General features: G+C 43.5%; 1 protein-coding gene across 7 annotated transcripts in view; it reads left to right on the forward strand.

Moving 5' to 3' along the window:
- Window positions 1-3,462: 3,462 nt before the first annotated feature.
- Window positions 3,463-26,088, forward strand: part of ZNF462 (zinc finger protein 462) — a 90,129-nt gene continuing 67,503 nt past the window's right edge. For 2 of the 7 annotated variants that reach the window (XM_072922733.1, XM_072922734.1), the window contains exon 1: window positions 3,782-4,336. The gene's annotated coding sequence lies outside the window, so the exon portion shown is untranslated. Of the gene's footprint in view, window positions 3,697-3,765; window positions 4,337-4,741; window positions 4,892-26,088 lie in introns of those variants that run through there. The other 5 variants (XM_072922731.1, XR_012053236.1, XM_072922729.1 and 2 more) reach the window with 5 other exon arrangements.

The following is a 26,088-nucleotide window of genomic DNA, read 5'->3' on the forward strand; positions in this document are numbered from 1 at the left end:
ATTTTGTTAGCAGTCTAAAAGTTTTATGTTTTAATAGAATAATTTCGGAAGAGCTCTTAAAAGCCTAGATTTGTACTGTTTACGCATAAACCTTTTTGAATACACTGCCACCTACAAGAGTACTTGCTTAAAGAAAATTTTCTTGATGAGATGATGTCCCTTGTCTTTCATAGATCAGAGCAAGACTGCAGCACTTTCAGACAAGTAGCTTCTCCTCAAAGTCCTTTCCCAAGAAGAAAACTCTTAGAGGTTAAAAAAATATGAGAGTTACTGGGATAAAAGTCAGATCAGCACACTACTAATCTTTTTTAGACAGGAAAGTGAAATTCTCTCAATAGCTGGAGAACATAATATTCTACAGACAGACTGATATTTAGTTGTTCAGGGAGCTGATACAATACTTACTTGCCTCTTGCCTACCTAGCTCTGGTAGGAAAAAACAGCTGTGAAGAGGAGGAGAATAAATAGAAGTTCATACAAACTTGTTGTGGAAAAGGAAGAAATTCTTCCAAATCTGGAAGGGAAAAAAAAAGAAGCTACTTCTAGTTCTGTGAGTGGACATTAACAACAGTGCTTCACTGCTGACTATCTACAAAGATTTTGCTTTCAGTGTCTTATTTTCCACATTTGCTTGGAGGAAAGGAAATTCAGAATAGATCTTTCTACACAGTCTTCTCACCCCTCTGCCTGTGGTCTTGCACCCCTGGGGTTCAGTGTGCAGCCTCCATGGGCTGCAGCACACAGGTGTCAGCCGTGGCCATGCCAACCTGACTCATTGCACACAGCCAGCCCCTGCCTGAGGGATGAAATGTTTGGGATCCACCTCAGGCTGGTCAGATTCTCTGGGTGAGGAAAAGATGCAGTCAATCCGAGAGGCTGGAAAGATGTTTGTGTTTGGTTCTGTGTTGAAAAACCAACAGTTGTTTGGTTGGTTTGGGGTCTTTATGTGTGTTTGTTTCCTTTCTGTTTCATCACCCCTGGCTTTTCATTCTCCTGGCTAGGTGGTGGAACATGGACCTCAGGTAAAAGAGCAAAGGTTTATTTCTTTTATTTAAAACCAAGATCACCCCTTCTACTGTAGCTTCAAACCAACACGGCGGTGGGACACCACCTTTGTCGGGAAGACAGAAGGAAGCTGAAATTCCCCTCTAGCATCCCACCCGCGGGTGGGGACCGGGGCTGCCGTGGGCAGCACCCCGAGAGGAGCAGACTGTCTCCATCGCCCTTAACGGGACACTCAACCCGCCGGGGTAATTGCGACCTGGGGGCTGCCAGCAGGATTAACCTCTTCAGTGCCGAGCGCGAGCCAGGAGGGTCCCCCCGCCCGCGGAGGGTCCCGCACCCCCGGGCTCGCCCCGCTCCTCTCGGTGATGCCCCTTCTGAGCGAAACCAGCGCTCCGAGGGCTGCTGGAGGGGGGTGGAATCTCGCCCTTCCTCTTCGCCATGGTGTCCGCTTCTCCAGAGCCCGGCGTGTCCACCTCGCCGCGGGTGTCCCGGCGGCGCTCGGGGCGCGGTGGGATGGCAGCGAGCCTGCGGGAGGAAGTTATGGACCACCGGAGCCCTGGGCAGCAGCCCCCCGGCCCGCGGCCCCCAGCGCTGCCCCGCGGAGCCCCGGCTCCTCCCGCTGTGCCCCGGGGCTCGGGGGGCTCCCCCCGCCCAAGGACCGGGGGGACAGGGCGGGAAAACACTTCCCGACCATCTCCATGAAGATCCAGTTTCTTTCTTTCTGGTCAGAAGCAGAAGTGTTTTGTGGTTGTGGGTTGCTCTTTCTTTCTCGCTCTCTTTTAATTTTTTTTTTTTTTTCGAGTTGTTTTTGGTTGGGTTTTCTTTTTCCCCTCCCTTTGTTTTTGTTTGTTTGCTTGCTTGGTTTTTAAATTTAAAATGCTGAGAGACAAAGAGGTGAATTATCTGTCTCGGCGTTGATGGTACGTCAAAGATTGCAAAGCCCAGGCGCTCTGTTCCTGCGATGAGGATGATTTATAGAAAATTGCAGGCAGAACACATGCACATTCTGGCAGCCGTAAAGACAGTCCCTCCCTTTTCCTTAATGTTCTTTTATCAGCTTCTTAGGAGGTGTCCGCTCCGTTTGTCTGCAAGAAACTAGTAGTCTTAGTAGGAATCCTCAGTTTTGGTGTTTTTTCCCCTTTTCCTTAAGAAGAATTCTCTACATCCAACAGTGCTCCTTCTGCCCAGATATTATCCTTCCTCCCATTTCTCACAGCACTTGTTTGGGGTGGAGGGGGGGGGGGCAGCGGAAAGAGGGGAGAGGAGGAGGAGGAGGAGGAGGAGGAGGAGGGAGAAGATCTTTCTCCTGTTTAGTCATTAACTTGCACGGCTCGAAGAAAAAGAAGATTTAATGGGAGAGATCCTGCATCTGTGCTCACGGCATTCTTGTGGATGGGAAGAGCGGAGGATGCATGGGTTTAATATTTGACCACTACCTGGGCGACCGATTTTTGTTATTTTATTTTATTTTATTGCTATGGTTAGTATTCCTGCATTTGGTCTTCAGCTGAGCTGAGAGACACAATGAAGTTCTAACATGCCTGACTTCTCCCATAGTCAGTAAAACCTGAACTCTAAAATTTCCAGGAGATCACCTTAGGTCCACCACCCATATGTTAACTTCCTCGGAGCAGGGGAGGATCTCCCCCTCCACCCGAACCGGAGCTCCGTGGTTCTAGTCTCTCTTCCAGCCATGCAAAACTGCAGAGCTGGAGAGCTCGAGAAACCCCACTGATGTTCCAATACCAGTCATGCCCTTGTGCTCAAATTGATTTTGCCTCACTCCCGCGTATTGATTTACTGAGTCTGCACGTAAACCCTAATTCCTCCCGCCCCTCCACCCCCATCCCCCTTTCCTCGCTAGACATAACCCCAGAAAGAATCTGACCTGGTGCTGTGGAAAGACTGAAGGGGAGGGGGGAGGTTGCGCTGAGGTGGGGGTGTCGAGCAAAAGAAGTAGCTCAGGACAATGCTTAATAGAAACGAGACTAAATAAAAATGCAGGCTACAGCCGCTTTGTCTTTGTCTGCTTGCCTTCATCACCCAGATACCTTTCTTTGTGAGCCTTGATCGTTAGTTTCCACGGTTTTAAATAATCAGTCACAAAGAAGCAGACAACTAGGTGTTGGGAGGCATAAAAGTTATTTTAAGTGGAATTATTTATTTTATTTTGCGGCCAAAAACACGTTTCACCAATGTAGAAGTGATTTTGGTGATAGTAGTGCAAGCTCTCTTTTCTCCCAAACGCTTGTGAGAAATAAAAAACCTGGAGATGACTGTCTTTTATTTCCAGGAGTAGACTTCAAAATACGTGCCAGAAATGGACAATTTGAGTGTCCTTTCTCCACATCAAATGCGAGCTGGAAGGGGGATTAAAAACCAACCACGTGGTAGATCTGGTTTTATACTTTGCAACCTCCAGCTCCATTTATGTTCTTTACCCTGCTCAGGGAAGATTAGCCTCTAGATGGATGTGTCTGAGGGATCACCTCGGGGGCAGATCTGCATGCAGAAACCGGTTTTTGTCATGGCTGGAAGAGAGCTATGACCCAGCAGAGCGCTCCATCCCAGCGGCTCCCCCAGCATCGCAGGAGCTGCTGAGCGCTCCTGCACGGGAAGCTTTGTGAAGGCAACAGCTTGGAAGGGGAAGATCTTCAGATCTTTCCCCCTTCTTCTCCTCCTCCCTGGCCTGTGAGTGATTCAGTGTCCCAAACCTTAACTTTTTGTTACCACCTTCCTCCTCTTAATCTCCTTCATCTTCAACACCTCCTCCTCTATCACTACCATCTTCTCCTCCATCTGTCTGCCTGTTGGATCTCTCTCGCTTGCTTGCTTTCCCCCCTCCTCTTCCACCTCCCTCCTCTTTCTTCTTGCCTTTTCCTCCTCTCTTTTCTTCTCTTTTCTTTCTCTTTTTCCTCCTCTTCCCCTACACGTTGTTGTTGTTGTTAGAAAGGATTCTTGCACCCCCTGGTGCTCTTGCGTTTTGTGTGGTAGGAGAGGAGATTGTCTTCTTTCTCTCTCTCCCTCTGGTTGCTCATTATTCAGAGAGAGACACAGAGGGTGAGAGAGAGAGAGAGAGAGAGACGGATATCTCAGGTCATCTGCAGCTGCAGCAAACCAGTGAAGGAGAGAGAGAGAGAGGGAGAGGGAGAGAGAGAGAGGGGGGGAAAAGCAGGGAAAGATGGCGATCCTCCATTGCTGAGACCTGGCAAGGAGCACATGAGACTCACAAAACAACTTCCACAACAATAACAAGAAGAGCTAGGCAGAGAGGAAGAGGAGAGGAGAGGAGAGGAGGCAGCAGCAAGAGCAGCAGTGCCGGGACGCTCCTGTAAGTTCTTGCAATTAAAACCCATCTCTGGTTTGGCATTGGAGAGATCATCTCTCGTTTGTGTGCGTGTCTGTGTCTCGTTGTGTGTGTGTCTGTGAGTGTGTTATTTTGTTTGGTCTTTTATGTCCGTCTTTCTTTCCACCACCTTCCTCTGAAATCCATTCATTCGGTCAACGGAGGAAGGAAGAAGAAAGAAAGGGAAAAAAAAAAAAGAGAAGAGAGGGGAGCGAGAGCGGGGTGTTTTGTTTGAGAGAGGTCTCTTGCATGGAGGAGGAGAAGAGGAGGAGGTGCTGGTGGTGGTGGTGGTGGTGGTGGGAGGAGGAGGAAGGCGGTTAATTAATTTTTTGTTGTTGCATTACGGGGGGGGGGGGGTGGGGTGGGGGAAATATGGGGAGATAAGTGAGATACCAGCCGAGCTTTCGGGGTGGGGGGTGCCTGAGAGGATATGTGTGTGTGTGCGAGGTCTGGATGGTGCTGTGCGTGTGGACTTGGATCAGAGACGGGAGACACACGGAGGAGAGAAAAGCTCCGTGCTGGCACGACCCAGGCAATCGGGTGACCTCTTTCTTCCTTCCTTCCTTTCTTTCTCGCTCTCTTTTCTTTCTTTCTCTCTTTCTTTCCTTCTTTCTTTCTTTCTTTCTTTCTGCCAGCCGCTCTCCCCCTCCTCCTCCTCTTCCTCCTCGTCCCCCCGCTGCCCTGCTCGCCGCTGGCGAGGCTGGTCCTCGCCCGGCGGTGGTGCCCCCGCCGCGGCTCTCCCGGAGTTGGGATGCGGGGGTCCCCGGCGGCGTCGGGGCTGGGGGGCTGCTGGTGCCCGCAGGAGGTGGCTTGGAGGAGGACAGCGTTCGGCTGGAGAGCAGGAGCCATTACACACGCTTGTGCTCTCCTTTGAGAGAAAGGAGAGCGAGAAGGGAAGAAAGGAAGGGGAAGGAGCCCACTTCTACTTGCTCAGTTCCCCGATGTCCCTACCTTTAAACCAGGCAAGGGAGAAGGCGCTTTCTCCCCTGCCCCTTTCTCAACCCACCCGGGGCAGGTTTCTCCCTATCTCTCCCCGTCTTTCCCTTTCTTTATCTCCCTGTCCTCCATTTGCAAGCTGTCTGCTTTGGTTCCAGTCCAGGCTCCACCACACAAAGCTTCTCCTCGCTCTCGCACACATGCACACACACAGTCCACAGGCTCTTTATGTCTTCTGGAGTAACCTTCTCCTTCCCCCCCTCCCCGTGCCCCCCGGCTCCCCTCAGCATTGTGGTTTCTATTCTCCTCACAGAGAGATCCTCCTGGAGCTTCATGTAGTTGTGATCTGATAGGATTCCTCCCCCCCTTCCCTTCACCTCCCTCTTTTTGGGGGAGAAAAAGGGAAAAGTTTCATTTGTTTCTCTGGTGTTTGGAAGGGGAGAGACCTCCAAGTTTTGAGGGCTTTCTGCTCCTGCTTTTGTGTGTGCATCTGTGGGGGTCTGTTTGTCTCATGAAGCTGCTTGCATGTCTAAGAGGAAGTGACTAGTTTGGCAGAGAGCTGTGATCTGAGTCAGGTAAGCCATGTCATGTTCTCTAGCTCCACCAGAAAATGGAGGAGAGAGAGAGTAGACAAAGCTGAGATGGGAAGTGCTCCTAACATTGTGGATGTCTCTCCATGTTTTGAGGCTTTGCTGGGCAGGAGCTGGCTTAATCATGATTTTTTCCCCTAAGGTTTTCCCTTCAGATTTTTCAATGCACAACATTGTGATGGGTCTTCTCGCTGTCTTCATGCTATCAGGAAATGAGGATTGGAGGAAATTGCTCAGATTCTCCTTCACACAGAGAAACACATCCTCAGGCTTTTTTTCCTCTCATGCTTTCATGCAGAGGTCACCTTTCTAGATATTTTTCTTTGGTCAAAGACCACAGGATTTTGGAGGTTGATCAGTTGGCCAAGTAAATAGCATATATAAGCATATATTTTTAGATTTCTGAAAGCATTTGGAGGTAAGTGCATGCAGCTTGAGGCTGCTCAGGTTCTTCCAGAGGGTATCATGAAATGTCTCTTTTTTTCCTAGGTGATGATGCCTAATTTTTGGGATTTTTGACATCTCATTTCCAAGAGCATTCCTTCTTTTGGATGTGTTTTAAATTAGGATGGAATATTTCTCCCCACTCACTAGGTTGCATTAAAGTGATACTGGCAAGCTTTTAGTAGATTCCTCAGAGCATCATAACATACATAATCTCTCTTGGAAAAAGCAAAACAGTTTTCACAGCTGTCTTTTTGGTGTCATAAAATACTGTTTTTTCCTGAAAACTTACAGCAACATTCTTACTGTGATTTTAATGTCATTATGGAAACCTGAGATCTTTAAAGCAAGATAGCAGTTGAGCAGGAATTCGTGTGCTTTGTTTTTAACCCACCTTTTAATCTGAAGCAATTTTGAGTAGACTCAAAACAGGCTTCGGATCTTTTCCCACCCACTGAAATCTGCACATCAGCTGCACAGTAGATGCAGTTCCTCAAAAAGTCCAAAATACATCTGGAGTGCAGTGCTGCTGCGCTTGAAGGCACAGCTCCATGGAAGGGTGTGAGTGATGTCCATACATTGATTATTCTAAGGTGTTTAAGAACAAATACGGGAAGATGTTAAGTGGCAGGATGGGGGAACAGTGAATCTGAATCAGAACATCCTCCCAGATGTGCAAAAAACCAGAAAGATTTGAGGATTGCAGAGACGGGTGATGAACTTGAGATCCGTCTTAGAGGTTAAAAATCAATGCCCTTGTTTTATTTTTGCTGTGGAAGAAATGTTTTAATGTGTAATCTAACATACTTCGGAAGGATATTGCATTATCAACTGTGAATTTCTTAAATTCTGGTTGCTGATGTGTCACCCAAATTACTGAGGTTCTCTGGTTGTCTCCATCTTTCAGAAGAAGGCCATGGAACATACCATTTCAGGTATGTTTAATCCTATATTTTGGCAAAAAGAGAGGCTAACTGCTTTTGGTTTTGGGGTTTTGGTTGGTTGGTTGGTTGTTTTTGCTGTTGTGGTGTTGTTTTGGGTTTCTTCCCCCCGCCCCACCTGCCCCCAAGGTGATATTTTTTTGATGGATTTTTAAGACCTCTGCACAGGTCTAAGTCAGCCATTGAAGACAAATTGAAAAATTGCCCACTGACCTTTGCTTATTTGGGTCAGATCCCAAATATCCATCCCCTACATGGACCGTATGCAGAGTGCTTGTGGTTCAGAGCTGTGAATCTCCTCTTACTTCTGGAGAGGTCAGCCCAGTGCTGGCACCACAGGGTGCCCTGCAGATACACTGCCCTTGAACATGGCATGTGCAATCCAAGAACAGCTCTGAGATTTCAGATGAAGATCTTTTTGGGAAGGCCTCTTGACACCCTAGGAAACCAAGCAACATTGCAGTAGTTTTAATGGGGTTTTTTTTGTTGTGGTTTTTTGTTTTTTGTTTTTTGGTTTTTTTTTTCTCCCTGGGTTTCCTCACTTTGAGACTGAAACCTCTTCAGAGAATTACATTCTTGTTAATGGTGCTTCTTCTTGTGGTTCTGCCCAGACAGACTGAAGTTCACCTTGATGTTAAAATTCTACCTGAAGAACTTTTATTAAAAAGAAAAAAATTCCGAAACAACACAAAACAATTCCACCCACCAAAAACAATCCCAAACAAACAAAAAACCCCAAATCCATTGGTTTTTAAAGAAGATGCAGAAAGACGATCTTTATTCACACCATGGTGGTGGTATGAATGTTTCTCCAAATCAGGCATAAATTTCTTCATTCAGACAATGGCTTTCAATTGCTTTTGGTTTGGGGCACACAGAATTTTTTATTGGTCCAATCTCTAATAGAAAGAATCACCGTTGGTAGCTTATTCTCCAGTATTTAAATATGCTTTTCTTAATCACTCTTCTCACACCTATTAGACATAGCCTATGAAGCACTACTTTAAAAATATTTAAAGAGTTATTTGATTTAGTTTTACATTTTCGCTAGCTTCACACCAGGTTATGTTGTTGAGAAACTTTAGATGTCATGTTTACAATATCCTTCCATAATTAAAAATACTATTTTATTGCATGAGGAAGACTAAAAATACAATAATCTGTTTGCTTAGACTGTGAAGAATATGAGTACATAATGGGGTGCTGGAAAGGGAAAGCAGGGCAACTGCAGAAGTGGAAATGGAAAAAAATATGATCATTCCATTCCAGTGACCTTTATAAATTCGTTAGCATTGTGCACTTTGACTTAAAAGAGGAATTGACTTTTATGAAGACTGATAAAAGGATGATTAAAAAGAGAGTTGACAAGTAGATGACTATTGTTCAGCATAGATGTCTGGACATCTGGCAGATGTTCCTCTGGGCCCCAAGGAATGGGCAAGTTTAATTTTAGCCTTAAAAAGGAAATGGGAAGAACTTAAGTCTTATAATAGTACAACTTAGAGTTTGAGGAAGAATACTTCAGAAGAGCTCAAAAGATGTCTCTTGAAATCTGGAACTCCAGAAACCCAGTGTGAATCAGCATTTCCTATTGGGTTTTCCCATTATTCCAAACAACATATGTGGAATTACAATATAAATTGAGATTACCTCAGTTTACTGTAACACTTTCGCTGTGTGGTGTTGTGGATAATTTTCTTAAATGGGCAGAACGGCAGTGCTTTGAAGTAAGAAACTGCATAAAAAGGACTTGAAAATGTGAAACTGGTGAATAGCTGTGTACTACTCATTAACTAATATTGTCCCATGTTGAAGCTTCACCAGGCAAACTTAGGGACAAATGCAAAAGTCCCCAGTGAAATAGTGATTGGAAGAAGCTGCTGATGGAGGAAGGAGGTCTTATTTTCCACAGATCAGGAAAGGTCTACAAAGGCCGAGATGTCTGTGTTGTTTTGTGTATTTTGTATTTTGTATTTCCTTATATTTTGTGAAACTTCCAATCTATTATAGAAGAAAAATAATGGAAATACTCCTTCAGCATCATGTATTTCTCATATTTTGACTCTTAACAGATATTTTTCTACCTTGAAGTAGAAAATTATATATTTTGTGAACTTGTTCTGTATGAATATGGTCTGCTGTCAGTGCCAGAACAGTATGATTTGCTTGACTTGCATACTTGATCCAAGATGTGTTCAAGTATGGACTTCTAATTGCTGGCTTCAGCAGAGATGTTGAACTTCATCAGTCCAAATGCCTGCTTGCTTTCCTAACAGTGGCTTCACTCTAGGGTACTAAACAACCAAGAGATCTCTGGGCCCACAGGAGGTGAGCAGGAGGTCTGCTGAGTGTTAATTGAGGAGAGAATGAGAAATTCCATCTTACTCTTCAGAGAGTGAGAATAATTTTTAAGGGGGGGGGGGGGAAATAAAAGGAGTGTGATGAGAGTGAAGGTTGCTTAAACATATGCTAACTTCTCAGAGAGAGGAACTCAAATTGTTTAATCAAGAGGTGTCTGGAGAAGGTGGCGTGATGCAAGTCCTCAGCTGCTGGCAGAGACACAGTTAACATTGTACACGGTTGAACTTCAGCATGGCACTTCTCCAAATGAGTTGACTGTTGAAAATAAAATGTTCCAGAAGAACTGGGAGAACAGGAAAGAAGTTAAAATAGCATGGTTTGTATGCCAGTGCTGAAAGAAGAAAAGGGGGGAGGAAGGGAGATAGATCGACTTATGATAATTATCTTGTTGGTTGTAGCAAAAAAAAAAAAGGTCTCTAGTAGAAGTTTCCAAACTTAGGGGACCAGGTTTAATAGAAGTGGTCTTTATTTGCATCCTGAGTTTAGGAAGTATTCTTCTGCTTTCAGCTTGTGTTTGGGAAGTTCAACACATAGGTAAATACAAAGTCATGTGAGTTCTCTTGTTTTTGGGTTCTGTTCGGTTTTTTTCTTTCCAGGTTAAAAACAATAACAAAGATTTAAAAGTCTGCCCCTCATCTCTTGAGCTTTATTAAGCTGTGCCAGAGGTTGCAGCACAAATGCATCTCTGAAGGGGTTTGAGGAAGAGGAGAGAGTTAGAGATAAGGGAAGGGGAGCCATTGCGTTTGGCATCTTAGGGTTGAACACAATCTTAAATACAATGTAGTTTTTTTTCCTCTGGGCTCTTTTCAGCTGTCTTGGAGTTGATGGTATTGGTGCAGTTGCTTTGGCCAGCTTGAGGCAATGTAAGTTACTGCAGTAACTCAAAATATCCTGGGCTAATCACTACCTGAAGGAACTTTTCTTTAAGCAATGTGCTTAAGAAGTATTTCCCTCATTGGTTTTGACTACTTTGTAGTAATTCTTGAAATACACTTGTTACCAGAACATCAGTCCCAGACATAGCAGCAGTGTTATACATTGTATTTTACCTTGAGCAAAAGTCTCATTGTTTCTGTCTGGTTTTTGTGGTCCATAATTATACTTATGGACCTCCACAGCTGCTGTCTAGGGGGAATACAGTGGGGTTTTGGCTTGGGCTAAAAGCAGCTTCTTAGGTAGAAGATGGTAAGATCCATCAGGAGAAGCAATTAATTAAGTTGAGTTTAGCTGGTAATTGAAAGAAGATGGAAGCAGGAGATCTCAGGATGTTCAGGAGTTGTTCTTGAGTGGAGTCAAACACAGTCTCTTAAAGAATACTTGTTTAATAATGTCAGCATAAAGAGCTGTAGGCACATCATCAATGTCATGAGTGATTAGCAAGGACTTATTTAGAGCTTATTAGGGTAGCAATCATTGCAAGGCCACTGTGTGTTGAGGACAAATAATTCTGGGAAAGCACTTGATTCACTAGGCTACTTCTATTAGTTTTGAACCAGTTAAATTAAGAATTCAGTTCTTGACGTGTGTCACTTGTTACTTCCTGGTGGAAAATAAGACCTTCTAATTGGGATTATGTGTGAAGAAACTAAGTGCTTGCATTATGTGACAGTGTTTTTCCTTCTCCTTCCAGTTCCAGGAATATGCAATTAATAACTTGAAGTCATTTAGATAATGGGTGCTCAGCAGCCCTGGATGTTGTGTTTGCAGCACTTGTTATTGATGTAGGCTTTGTGCTGACCTGAAGATTAGGAATTGGGATGTTCATCAGAATGGCATTACAGTGGCTATTAAAAAGGTCTCGAAAGGGGCCTGAGAGCCCCAGCTGCTGTCATGGTGTGGAGGGAGTCAGGCCTTCAAAGGATACAGGGATTAGAGCGTCAGGAAAAGTAAATGGTAGCATCAGCACAAGTAGAAAATAGGCAGAGCTGTTCAGCAAACAGAAAAAAGTAGGCTAAGGCATGCCATAATTACTTGCAGTGGAAACTTGCTGCTAATGGAGCAGTGGCATGGGGTAGAGAGGCAGGAGAACAATTTTTCAAGACAAAACAAAGCAGACATTGCAGAGAACGATATAGGAAGACTGAGGATTCAGTGTACTCGTGATAATGTGAAAGAGAAGACTTTGTTTTGAAAGATGCTAAAAATGGAATCTTCTGATGTACATGTGGTCACTGTTTCCGTGGCCTGGTAGGACAATGGGGGCTTCTTTTGCATTGCTGGGATGAGCAAACCCTTCCTTTCTGCCTGCAGCTCTTAGGTTCAAACAGTGGCTTGGGATGGTATCAGTGGAAAGAAGGCATCACAGGATATTCCTTTTGGGAAGAAGATGGGTCATCCTGGGTTGGACTGTTGTCATGCAAATACTTCAGAGCACAATGGCCACTTATCACGGGGCCAGGCAAGCACATTCCTCCCACACACTGTCCCCAGACCTCTCCAAAGAAAAGAGCAGAATGGGAGGAATGTGACACTTGGAACCTGTGCTCCAGCAAGCACACAAAATTTTCTTAAATTTATCGTAATTTTTCTCTTAAGTTTTTTATATTTTCTCCCCCTATTTGTCAAATAGACAGCAAAGCTAAGGAAGAGAGTACTTGTGCTGGAAGATTTTGGTCCAGCACGATGGTGATGTGGAGGGTGGTTCATTTACCTTCTAATGACTGAGTTGCTGGTGAATTTGATTGAGTGTGTAGCTGGGAGAGGGATCATTAATAAAGGCCTTGCTGTGGTCCAAAAGTTAGAATTCAGCTGGCTGATGATGCTGAAAATGGTTGGTGTCTGTGGGTGGTTTTTTGAATTTTTTTTTTGTTTGGTGGGGTTTTTTTGTGTTTTTTTTTCTTTTTTTTTTTTTTTTCTCTCACTTCTACTTCACTCTTGTTGATATTAAGTGGACAGCTGAAATAGATCCTAGGTCGGAAATTCAGAGGGATTGGTGTAGGTGGTTTATGTCAGTGGAGATCGTTTAGCAACTTCTTTGTAATTTCTTTTTTTTTTTCTATTTTAATTTTTAATTTTCATTATTTTATTAAACAAAGGGAAAACTACAGTCTGGGCTAAACTTGGAATAGCTTGAGGAATGGTGGTCTTGAGGGGGATGCAGTGAGTCAAGGATGAATACTCATCTTTAGTTGAGCAAACTGCTGCTGGAGAGAACTTAAGAGACCCATGGATATTTATTTATTTTAACTTGGATTCTTCAGTCCAGTCAGACTCAGCTAGAATTGTGGGCATGTGTCTCTTTGTTAAGGGTATTTGGGTCCCTCTGACCAAAAAGAAAGGAGACTAAAGAATTGCTGTCCAGCCCTTGAAATATTGCCCTTTTTTTTTTTTTTTTTTTTTTTTAATTCGTTCAACCATCTATCCCTCTGCCCAGTAAAATAGGTATAATTAGGATTTAACGTGCATGTTGGAAATTACGACCCTGGTGCTGGATTCTGCTGCTGTGTGTGTTAAAACAAACCAAGATGAGGAAAGAAAAGCTTCCTTTTGTGAGTGGTTCTGGTGTGTGAGACTGGAGCAGAGCTGCTCTTCTCTTGGCGAGCACTTTAGAGATGAGATGCGGTTACCTGCCGTGTTGTTTTTGTGTCACTGCTGTCATTCTGACTGAGCCTATCTTCTCAAGTGTGTTGTTGCTTGTGGTGAGTATGGATAAATATATTTATATATACACAGTACCAACTTAGTTGGTGATGCAGTAGAGTTTGGAAGGCAGTGGCCAACGGAGTCATCTTCTTGTTTTCTTCTATGTTGTGAGACAAGTGGCACCATGAAGACAATAAATAAATAAATAAATAAATAAAATAAAATGTCAATGTGAACAAATTTGGAATTATTTCTTTCTGTATTTGATGGGAAGCTCTCATTTTGCATTTCCGTTTCTCCCCTCCGTTTTGTCTACAGCTGGGTGGCTCGGGCTGCAGGATGTGGGACCTCTGAAGCCTCGCTTCTATCATGCTCAGCTAAATAGCTTGACAAGTGTAAAAAATGTAACAAATGGCTGGTGGAAAATCGAGAGCAGCCAGACAGCTCTCAGCCTGGTTAATTAGCTCTTTGACTGCTGAATTGTTCCTGCCCCGTCATATGGCTGTGGCTTGCAGCCCTGCGAGAAGGGGTTTGGCTTCCTGGCCAGGAGTGTGCATCCCAAAAGTTGAATTAATGTAACTTGAAGTCAGTGTGGACAGGTTCCTTTTGGTCTAAATGACCTTTTATCTTTGCTGGGGGCGGGCAGTGGGGAGAAAGCATATCGGCTTTCAGCTGTGTAAGGTCACGCAGAGGCCAAGTTCTCTTGTCTGTGATCAAGCATATGGTGTGAAACAGCCCAGTGTGCAACAGCACCAGGGCAGAGGAGCGCTCCAGCAGCCCTTCTGTAGGTAAATGTGACCCAAGGCCACGTTCTGCTGTGCAGGATGGGTGTGTTTAACCCTTCAGTGGCTCCCGGTGTGTTTCCATCCTGGTAGGTTGGGAAGGAGCTGTTGTTGCTCAAGAGCACGCGCGGGTTTCTCCTGCCAGAACGCCCGTGCATGTGTGAGACCTGAAATCTCTGGCTCCAAGGACATAACTGTATTACTCACTGGGGCTGCTGAGAGAGTGAGTCAGTGTGTTTGGGTCTTTGCATGAGTAAATGAGTAAACCTGAATTATTTTTAAATGAGCAGATTGCAGAGGTGATAAAAAAACTACAATGAACTTTCCATTTCACGCCCCCTACCAGGGTGCTGCTCTCTTTCCACCATGGGGCAGGGGAGGTGTGGGGGAAGACAAAGATTTTCAGTTCTCGCAAGGAACCACATAAAAAGACCTGCTGAGACTGTAGTGCAGTCAGAAAATATCCTTCAGACAGAAATTGCTTGGCAAGATGTCAGGCAGGTTGACCAAAGGTTGCCCGAGTTGTGCTCCTGCAAAATGAACATGAAATGGTCATTGCCCTCCATGGTTCTTCAGTGCTTCCACAGGTTCACCAGTTGGTGTACAGGAATATAGTTTGCTTGCTGGTATTCTGGTCTTATCTCTGAAGATATTTATTTTAAGAATTCATGTCTACATAGGTTTGTTAATACTGTACTGTAATATCAGATGGGCTGCTGAGACCTCAAGGGGGTGAGGAATCTATTTTTAGTGTGTTTGAAGGGTAGATGATGTTTCAGGTTGTGGAATGACTTTCTAGGGGGCCTGTCACCATATACTGAAGTTTTGTATGTCATGGCAGTGGAGGCCAGTCATATGATGATGAGTTAGTAACTTAAATGGGACATTAAAAAAATCCTGCTCTTTGGGGAAATTTTAAAGATAGATGGAGCTAAAATGTCACACTGCCTGTTCTCATGTTTTTTTCCTTGATGTGCTGAAGACATCTAATCCTCTTTACAGGTGAATTAAGCGGTCTGCTTATGAGCTGAAGGCAATACCTGCTGATCTGTTGACATCCAGATTGGAGGGTTATTCATGTCTCAGTAAGACTTTTAGTAATGGATGACCACAAGAACATTTTAGTTGCCCAGGTGGTGTGAAGAAGGCGATTTGTGATCTCCTTCCATGTCAGAAGTTAGTCCCTTGTAGGAAGTTGGATAGTAGCAGTGCCATCATCTTTGAGTGTGTTTGACACTCCAGCCTGCAGAGGTTTGGAGCTTTAGGTTGAAAAGATCCAGCTTCACACAAATATATGTGTGCAGCAATCTGAACAGTGAACCCGGTTGTGCTTTTGAAGTACTGCACTGTGGTGGCAGCCATGAAGAACAGATTTTAATGATTTATTATAGTTAGATTTTACATGGATTTGCTTCCTATTTCCTTTGGAAGACAGCAGAACTGCAACTTTTAAAGGATTCCTCTTACATTCCTGGGATTTTGTTTGGTGTGCAGGCATGTGCGCTTTATTTATTTATTTTATAACTGCTCACTGCCACTGTCAGGAATGTTAACAAAGGCTTTTTAATAGGTCAGACCTCACCACTGTTGCATTTTCTTAGTTACTGTAGTGCATTTGGTAGATAATAAATGGTGGGGAGCTAAAGCCCTTATGCTCTAAGAGCTCATTCATGTGCACAGTTGCTGTGCCCTGATTCTGAATTTTCACTGCAGCTACTTGTGTGAGTAAACATTTGAAGATCCGATCCTTAGCTGCATGGAGTAATTCTTGTGGAGCTTTTCAGGGAGGCGTTTAAAAATTACATCTTGAATTGAGGATGCCCTTAACTTTCAACAGCTTCCACCTACATACATGAGATGCTCATTTGTGGTTGCATGTGAGGGCACGGCTGTAGCAGATTTGCAAGATTCAGCGGAAGCATATGCATTAGATAATTCTTTCACTTTCGTTCGTGTGCTCCTTCTTTCATTCTCACTATTTGTGTTTTGACAGCAGGAGCATGTATGTTATAAATACTCAACTTTGACTTCAATTAGTGCTGGCATGTCCCTAAAGTACTGTTTCATGTGAGTTTGCAGATGTTCTAGTGAGAACATTCCTGTTGCTGTGTTGTCTGTGGATGATGTTCACGTATTCTGGAGCCCAATCACTAATTGTGGTGGTTTTGGAAGCCATTTTTTCCCCCTCGTTTTTTTCCCCTCTTAATTAAGGAATTGGCTTGAATAGATACTAATATGGTAATGGTTTGTTGAAGACAAAAGTGTTTTGGATCAGGAAGAATGCAACTTAGGTCCTTTTACAATGGCAGAAGTGTGTACCTTTTGAGTGTGTGTACATAATACAAGTTCCTATCCATGTGGTTCATGCTGCTGTGGTGGTTTGTCTGGCAGATAATTTAAATATTTACTCCAAAAGAGCTTGTTCTCTGTTGGTGTGAAGCAGCATTTCCAGTTATTTTTAGGTCATTTTCATTTTAGCAACCATGCTGGAGATAAACCAGATACGAGGGCTCCAAACCGTCCTTGCGTTTTGGTAGAGATTAATAAAATAAAACCTAATGGTTTGATCCCAAGGGGAGAGGATGGGCCATCTGGTTAACAGAAGGTTAGGCAAAGCAGTACAGCACTGAGAGGGCCATAAACCAACCCAGAATATCTGGTAGTGTGTCCAGTGGCTGCGTGTATTAAGCATTGAAATGGTGCTCTCGGATCTGCAGAGCCAGCAGTTCTGTTACCACTGCTGTGACGCAGGAGATAATTCTGTTGGGCAAGCATCAGCATGGGGGTGGATCTACAGCACAGGATGTGTAATGTCAACATGAAGCATGGGAGCTGGCAGTAAGAAGGAAAGCAGCCATTTCATGCCAGTGCAGGAAGCCCAGATAGATTTTTTTTCTTCCTCCCCTCTGCATCTTGTCCTTTTGTGCTGCTTTCATGCTTGGTATTAAACAATTATCTTCTGCTTTGTCATCTGGAAACTTCAGCCCAATAGGGTTTCATTTCTTCCTCTCTTCCTGAACCTGTGGGATTTTTTTCCCCTGTTTTTGTTTTGGTTTTTGTTTTGTTTGGTTTGGATTGGGCTTTTTTTTTTTTTTTTTGTGTGTGTGTATGTTTCTTTTTAAAGAGCCAAATGAAACACAAAGCAATGAAGTGCACTCCAGAAGCATGTCTGATGGATTATAAAAGGGCTGGGAGGAGGCTGAAGGGCTGAGCAGATCTGGAGAAAGAGAAGAGTTCAGTCATGTGCAAGTCCTGAGCTTCAGATGAAGCTCCATGGTAGATCCTTTTGGCTTTAGTGCAGACACAGTTTGTTCAAAAGCTGTAACCATTTGAGAACATTGAACTGCAGCTGTGAAATGCAAAAGGTTTGAAATGCTGTGATTCTGTGTAGACCTTGAATCTCTGTAATTACTAAGAAACTGTAGAAAGCTACTGTAACTGTTCGTGCTTTCTTTTCACCAGAAATGCACTTTTAGAACACCTTTGTCCTATTTGGCTAATGCCGTGAACACCCTTCTGATTTGTTTTTGTTTTGTTTTTGTTTTTGTTTTTTTTTTTTAAGATCCAAATATTGTTACTAGTCTATCTAAATCTGCAGAAAAAAGATTTCTAAGTAAGTTTGCTAAGCATTCAATGGACTTAAAAAATCTGGTGGTATGGCTTCTATCAGCTCAGTCACACCCTGGCCAACTGGTTTAGGGTTTTTTCCCAGCCATAACATTTGGAGATATCTTCCTGTAGCTGCAGCCTGGGAAACTCTGGGATACCAAAGCTTGCTCCTTGATGGGTACAGCAGAGCTGAACTTCATAATCAGAGCTCTCATGGTTTCCATTGCCTGGTTCAGCAGGATCTTCAGATAATATATTACAGATCCCCTTGAATGAATCCTTGTCTTGGATGCCGTTCTGTGGCAGCTCTGCAAAAGCATGACTTTCTTCATGTGTTCCTAAGAACTGGAGTGGGAGTAGTCAACCCACAGGTATGTTTTCCCAGTTGCAGTTTGGTGATGGGAGGAGGGGACGCGTATAAAACATGGCTTGTGTGTGAAGACTGTTTGTTCTGTTCTGCAGTAACTCCATCCTTAAAACTGCTCCACTGGCCCCATTCAGATTTTTTGGTTGGAGCTATGGGACTCTGGCACTTCTGCACAGTGCACTTGCAAATAAATGGCACTGAGGAATTGTATGAGACTTGAACATCATCTCTCTCAGGGCAGAACTCCTTCTTGGTGCCATAGATATACCATGGTGTGGCTGTGTCATCATCAAAAATATTAAGGATGCAGGCAAATCAAAAGATTTAAAAAAAAAATAAAGTATGGGCACTCTGTTCTGTCTACCCATGTAATTTTCACTGGAGGTTGTACTTTGTAGTGGCTGGTAATTTTGTGCTTTTTCTGGTGGTGTTGGAACAGTTTTCAGAACATGCCGGAGGAATGTTCATCCGAAGTGCTTCTTCGTATGCAAGTGAACAATGCTCCAGATATTGCCTGCACATTTTCTCACAAACCCTCTTTGTGCTGCGAAGAAAATGCATTGTCCTTGACTTTTTTTCCTACTGAAAAAGGTGCTACTTGCTGAAGATAGTTTATTATAAATAACTACTAAGATGATAATCTCACCACAGCATGCTTGGCAGTCTTCCACTGAGTTAGCCTGTTTCAGCAAGGAGCTGTCGCTTAAGATACAAAGCAATCTGCAGGGACATATGATCACACACACTGACTGTTTTCTCAGTCATCATGGATGCCTTATCGTTTCCTGTGCCTGTAATTAGGAACTGGAATTATTATCTGGTGAACCAGTAGGATCCACCTCCAGAAAGGTGGACCTGAGTTCCCACCTCACAAACATTTTGGTTGCAGAGAAGTTCTCAGTTATGGAGGCTCTACTAGAAGAATGTCTGTTAGGCAAGGGCTTTTTTGCCTTTTATTTTTGTCACAAGGATAGATGTGAAGTACTTGGGAAGCTCTTCATATATATATATATATATATATATAAGATGGACTGCTTACAGCAGTCGTGCCTATTAGAAATTATGAAGAAATGCAAGCCTACCCTTGGCAGTGGTGTAGAGAGGATTTTTTTTATTGTTAGCTTTGTTTGGGTAAATAATGACTTAAGGACCACTGAATGTTCTGTTTTGTAGGGATGCTGTCCAGAAGAAAGATTATGATAAAGAGATAAGAGACGATATCCACTTTTTATGAGAGTATCAGAAAACTAATATTAGTATCTGTATACACCTAATGTCAAGATTTGGCAGTAGTCACATAGCTGGATGATGACTTTTTTGAATTTGAAAAGTTTACACTGCTTTGTGGTACATGACTGTTCAGTTATCATGTTATTGCAACAATTATGTGATGGATATCAGTGGCAAACTTCCTTTCAATTACAGCTGGCAAATGTTTGCCTTTTATTTGTTTAAAAACAACTCAATCAGGACATCTCTACTGCTTTGTTGACAGTGTAATATGAATCAACACTTTTTCTAACTTCCATGTTACTCATGGATTTTGTTCTGTGGTGCTTGAGGCTTCTCAGTCCTAAAAACTTCTCTTTAAAGACTGGGCATCTGTGGTTGCTTAGAAGTGTGGAATGTGATATTTAGTGGAAGCCATTGGTGAGACTGAGGTGGAACAAATGAAGATACCAGCAATGATGATGGACTTTTTCTTCTACTGGATTTGGCAGATGTTAAATCCATGTATCTAAATGCGATCAATGAGAAAGCAGGAGACAAGAAGAATTTAGTCAGACACTGACTTGCAAGGTGTAACATCAGCCCTTTTTGCACCCCCCCCCCCCAAACATTGCAAAAGCATGGAATTGACTCTTCTGGACAGAGAGATGCTAAATCTTTATCTAGTGATGGCATCCTTCCCTACAAACTCTATAAAGGCTGTGCTCTTTTCCTGTGAAGTTGTGGGAGCAGATTCGTGGTGGAATGGGCTCTGCTCCCATCTAAAATGAGGAAATTATCTGAGCCAGTTCCTGGTATTCAATGTCTCACACGTGACTGTGGATTGTTCTTCATCTCAACATCTGACCCAGATGCTTTCACACTCTGGGATGGCTCTTCAGAGTCTGTCATGTCCATAAATCACCTGCCTTGGACGACCTCGTGTCTTCAAGGAAAATCCTGTGGAACAGTTAGCTCCAGCCTTACTGAAGGACACACTCTGAAGAGCCAGCTCATTAAGCGAGCTTTGAAGGGTGTGCTCTGCAGAGCAGCTTCCTGTTATTTGGTTAATGGTTGACCTAGTTCTACTGCCATATGCCTCCTGGAACGCATTCTAATATAAAATATGTGCTAAAGCAAGACTGGGATAATAGATGGAACATCAAAGCCTCTATGGAACAGAAGTATAATGCTGTTGCGTTTTGGAGGGTATTGTAGTTACTAAAAATGGCAATATCTTCATGGAACTCTACCGATTCTGATGGCAAACTCAGGAATGTTAAACACAGCCACCCATGTTGGGTTTTTTTCAGGCTGGCTTTGTACAAAAGGTTTGTATCAGTAATTCCCCGTGCTCCGTATGTGAAGCTAAAGTTAGGTAGTGAAGTATTCAGAGTGATATTGCAGCTGTGAGAAAAGATTAGATTAGATTTGGCTAAAGGCAGGAGGATTTTTTCCCTGTGGTAGGTGTTTTTTCCATTGCAACCATGGATTAACAATTTTTTTTTTTCCTTTTTAAATGCTGGCTAAAAGCCAGAAATTGGTATTTGAGCTTTTACCTGATAACAGAGACAGCATATTTATGTACATACTTAGGCAAAAATATAAGAAATTTGGAGGTCATGGGTAATGTTCAACCTCCAGCCTGAATGAGGCTTTCAGATGTGCTGAAGTTCTGAAGAACTTGACCGGCTGTGTTTTCTGGTTGATTTGGTTTTCTGCCCTAGGAAGAGGAAGGATGTTTGATAACAACTGTTTTCATAAGCAAGCGTGCATTATGGCAGAACAAGGGGAAGGGAGAATTAAAGCCACGTTTTGTAACCTCTGGAGAGCTCAGGCCTCTATCAGTAGAGGCTGGCAATTTATTTTTCTTCTGTCAGTGTGGGAAACTGAACTGCTCAGCAGACAACACCACACTGTGCGCTCACACGACCTGGCAGTGGCCAACCTTTGTCTCTTGGGTTGCAGATGGCTTGCAAGCTGTCCAGGTGTGAATTCTGGGCAGAGGTATGTCACCACAGCGGTGGGGGTGGCTGGGGCCAGCCCAATTTGTCTGTGTGGGAAGCAGTAATCTGTCAGGACACGCTGCTGCTGATGAGCACGAGGAGTGCCCAACCTTCAGAGAACTGGTGGGAAGTCTTGGGAGTCACGATAATCTTGTGCTGCTCTAACTCTTTCAAGCCTGTTCAGGTGCTTCTGGTGACTGTGCTCTTTTGTGTGAGGGCTGGGAATGTTTGGGTACATTTGTGTAGGATACATGCAGCCAACAGCGTTGTGCAGTATCCCTTCTTTCTTTCATTTAACGCTGAACTGCGTTTTCTTGTAGGAGAGCTGCCTGGTGGAAAACAAAACTGCAACATTTTTAGCAGGACAAAGTGTGTTGTGTGAGCCGTAAATCATATTGGTCATGAAAAAAAAAAAAAAAAAGAAAAAAGAAAAAATCTGTGCGACTGACACAAGCACAGCTATTTGTGCAACCTGGTCAGAACAAAGGATAATGCTTCTGCTGCAAGATCAGACAGATCTGACGTTTCAGCAGGCTGGGCAAATGAATGGCGGAAGTGGTCCGCCTCCTCTTATCCATTGTCTCAAAGATGCAGGCTCATAGAGAAGAGAGGGAGTTTGAATAGGGCTTCTGAAGGAATATGCTGCTTTGTGTTCTGTGGGAAGAGAGCAAGGAGGAGTTCTAGAAGTTCTCAGCATTGGCAGGCTGACAAGCTCGTAATGGGAAAATGTGGCAGTGGACTACTGGTGTTAGAGGAACACTTTTGCTCCTGTAGCCTGCCTAGAAAATCTGATCTGTAATTAGGAAACTGGTGAAATGTTCCAGGCCTGGAATATGGGACCAACACTATCCTGAAGGAAGGTCAGTGGATCTTTAAATCCAATGAACTCTGACCTCCTGCTTGAGACTTCTTGTTATACTTTTCTTCTTCTTTTTTTTTTTTTCCTCTTTTTTCTATGTCACCTGAATAGTCTGTGTGTTCTGGGATACCTCTCAGTTATGTTCCTGATGGGACTTCTGCATAAGAAGGGCTGGAATGATCAAATTACTGGGATGGGATGGTCAGAACCTTCTACTTGGGAGATTCTTGTGGTTTTTTTGTGCTCCAGCTGTCAAGTTAACCCAATTGGGATTTTAGAAGCAATCTCCCTTTTTTAAAAGCATAATGAAGCCAAGGAAATGTGAGAAGGGAGAGAGCAGGACAGGGATTTTTGATGAGCTGGGTAGAATTGAGGGTTACTTCACATTTCAGAACTATAACATATGACTTCCAACCTCAAGGATTATTTCAGCTGAGAAATGCATCCTTTGGAGGGTGGGGTGTAGAATTTATATCTGTGACCTGGCTGGTTAGATCTCTGTATATTACCTTTTTGCATGGTCTCTGGGACTAGAAAATGCTAGCAGTTAGGTCCACCATGATCAGAAAGCTTTCATATGGAACCAGTTTTCCCTAAAATCAAGCATTTCTTGGCTCAGGGATCAACAGCTGTATTTTTTTTAGCAAACACACTTTTTTTCTTTAAATTAATGGAGGTTGGATTTGTGTCTGTGATAGCAGAACCGGTCTTGGTTGTCCATGAGATGCCTTCTGGCCTTTGTTTTTCCACGTACAGCCTAGGCGATTCTGTTAATGCAAAAGAGACATAAATTAATTCCACAGGATGCTGACAGTCCATCATCAGCATGCACTGGGAACAAAGCTGCTGCTTTAGAAGCCCACTTTAAAAGCACATCAGAAAGTCATCAGACTCTCCTGATTGGAAGCCTCTGTTGAAAGTTTCAAATGTGTGATGGCTGCGCTGCCATGACTGGTCTGTTTAGTGTCCCAAAGCAACTGTGAAAATTCACAGAATTACACAGAATCACAGCAAGGGTCAGGTTGGAAAGTGACCATTGGAGGTGATTTGGTCCAGCCTCCTGTTGTCTCTTTTCAAGAGACATCCCCAGCCTTTCCTGCTGAGGGAGATGCTCCAGGCCCTTCGTCACCTCCACAGCCTTTGCTGGCTCTGCTCCAGGAGCTCTGTGTCCCTCCTGCCCTGAGGAGCCCAGGGCTGGGCACAGCACTCCAGAGGTGCCTCCCAGGGCTGGGCAGAGGGGCAGGATCCCTCCCTGACCTGCTGGCAGTGTCCTTCCAAGTGCACTCCAGGATCCCGTTGGCCTTCTCGTCCCCAGGACACTCTGCTGGCTCAGGAAGCTCTTTGTCCTCCAGGACCTCCAGGTCCTTCTCTGCAGAGCTGTTTGCCAGGTCACCCTGGCCTGTGCTGGTGCTTGGGGTTGTTCCTGCCCAGGTGCAGGACCCTGCATTTTTGCATTTCAAAAGGTTCTGCTGTACAGGACCTTGAGAAGGGCAGCACAGCACTCCCAGTTTTGTATCATCAGTGAACTTGCTGAGAGGACACTCTATCCCATGTCATTAAACAATACTGGATCCAGTACCAAACCTTGGGGACACCGCTAATTACAGGACTCTGTGCCCTGGTCACATCCTCTGAGAGCCGCCCTTCAGCCAGTTCTCAGACCACCTCACTGTTCCATCTGTTTATCCTCAGCAGAGGCTAAAAAGCCATCCCAGAGGATGTGCCATGCTGGATTGAACCCAGAACCCACCAGCATGTGTTTCCAGCTTCTTTGACCTAAGGGGAATAATATTAGGGACAGGAAATAATACCACTAGTGTTGCTCCTTTATTCAACCATGGTTGCAAACTGTGTCTAAACTAAGTCAGTGTTATTTGGACGGAGTGATCAAAAGTGTTTATATTCCAAAAATGTCTAGGGGGAGGAGTTCAATGAGCTTTCAGTCCATGCTTGAGTGTGAGGACAAAGAGAAAAATCTCACGGTTGCACATAAATCTCACCAAAAAAAAAAAAAAAAAAAAAAAAGCGTTCTCTCAAGTGATAAAGTTTTGGGTCTAAAAGTGAAAGAACAGTATCAGCCTCGTACTAAGCAGAGATTAAAAGGTCAACTGTGTATCACCGAAGGCTGCAAATTGATTTCATAGTATCTTCTGCTTACTCACCTCTTCAGGAAACAGGAGGGACAGCAGAGGATCTTAGCTAGGTTTGGAGAACTCGAGAAAAGTATCCTTTGAAGTTGTTACATTCCCAAATTTATATTAAGCAGATTGTATCTTTGTGGGATATTTTCGTTATTTTCTTAGTAATATTACTCCTAGAGATATGAGGCATCTGGACCAATTTCTGCTTTCTGAAAATTCAGAGCACTGTGCCAGTCATAAAGCTGATCAATTTTTTGCCCAAAAAAAAAAAAAAAAGTGCCCTAAATCAAAGAGGAAGCATGGGAAGCATGGAGGATTGGCTTGCATGAAATTCTGAATGACAGCAATGTTCTTGGGTTCTCAGGCATCTGTTAGGTCAAGCAGAGTGGATGTCTGAAGTTCCAGTGGACAAAAGTTGAGATTCATCAATTACACTTGAAAGACTACAACAGACTTTTGGGCTGTCGTCAAATGTTCTCCGTGGAGCTGAGCTGTAGGAGACAAATGGTCAAAACACGTATTTGTACCAACTTTAGACCTACATCTGACATATTTTGTGGTTCGGTTTTTGTTTGTTTTTGGTATTTTTCCCTCCACCAAGTAAAAGGGATTGAGAATGGGTCAGTGCCTCAGGGATCATCCAGATGGAGGCACCTGGTTTTTTGCATCTCTAGGAGAAAGGGACTGTGGGATAAAAAAACTCCATGCAGAAAGTGCAGGAGAGTCATAGATCTCCTTGGCCACTGGCTTTTCTGGTGTGTCAGAAGACTTGGATCTTTCCAAGATTGAAGTAAGTAATGACCTTGCTTTGATGTATCAAACAAACGACACCAGTGCTGTGCCTTTGAGAGCCCTGATCTCAAAGAGATAAGCAAGGGTTTTCCTTTGTATTTTGGACCCATTCCATTCAAAACAAAAGCATCCCACAGGTCAGACAGGGTATCTGACAGCTTTAATAGACTTTTCCTTTTTTCTGCCTGTTCTCTATACCAGTAATTTTTATTTTTTAACGTGTCAGACCTAAAAGCTCGTTGTTCAATTTGTATTGGTAAAAGACAGAAAATGTGGAATAGAAAATGGTCCAAGACTCACTCAAAGAAATGTGTTGTCTTTGCAGCCTGTGTGTACTTAAAGGAAGACTCCTGTCTTCCTTTTAAATTAAAAAAAAGAAAAAGCAATCCTGCAAAGTAGTAGATATTTAAAACAGTTAGAATAGCTAAATGGACTAGGTTGGAAAGGCTCATGGTAGTAAAGGTTTGAAGCCTGGAAAATTGTGCTTCACCATGAGAGCTTTCAGGTTTCCATTCTTCCCTTTCAGAGGTTTTCAGGAGTGACATTTGGAGGACTAAAAGCAGCCAATTTGCCTGTCTCTGCACAGTACTACAGGAATCTGGAGTCTGTATAAAGCTGTAAAAAGATGCAGTGGCTAGAACCTAAGACTAAAAAGATGCTCATTATGTAAACAGTTCCTGATTTCTAATTGAATTGCAGGAAAAAAATGAAGAGCTATTGTAATTTCTGATGAACTGTCAAAAGTTGTCAGGGGTTAAGTGTAGTTTCTCCTCAGATGCTGTGGTGGGACACAGGCTTGATTGAGTTGGTTATGGATAAATTTTGTAGCTGTAATGCTACTGATGACTCCCAGTGCTGCTACCTGGTGTCAGTTTAGGGATTAAAGCACATTTGATGAGAATCCTGCCATGTGGAGCTGCAGGGAGTCTAGGGAGGTGGCTGTGTCCTACCAGAATGTGCAAGAAGATTCTTCCACATCTGGCAAAGGAATAGGAAGCAAATAAACCCAAACAGGTGAAATGATATGGCTGACTGTGGGTTTGTAAGTTAAGGCTTGATTTTCTGTACTGGGCATTCCTCCATATCTCCATTTTAGGCTATAGACAAGTGATAAGCGT

Source organism: Taeniopygia guttata, chromosome Z, assembly GCF_048771995.1.
Source record: "Taeniopygia guttata chromosome Z, bTaeGut7.mat, whole genome shotgun sequence".
Classification (NCBI taxonomy): Eukaryota; Metazoa; Chordata; class Aves; order Passeriformes; family Estrildidae; genus Taeniopygia; species Taeniopygia guttata.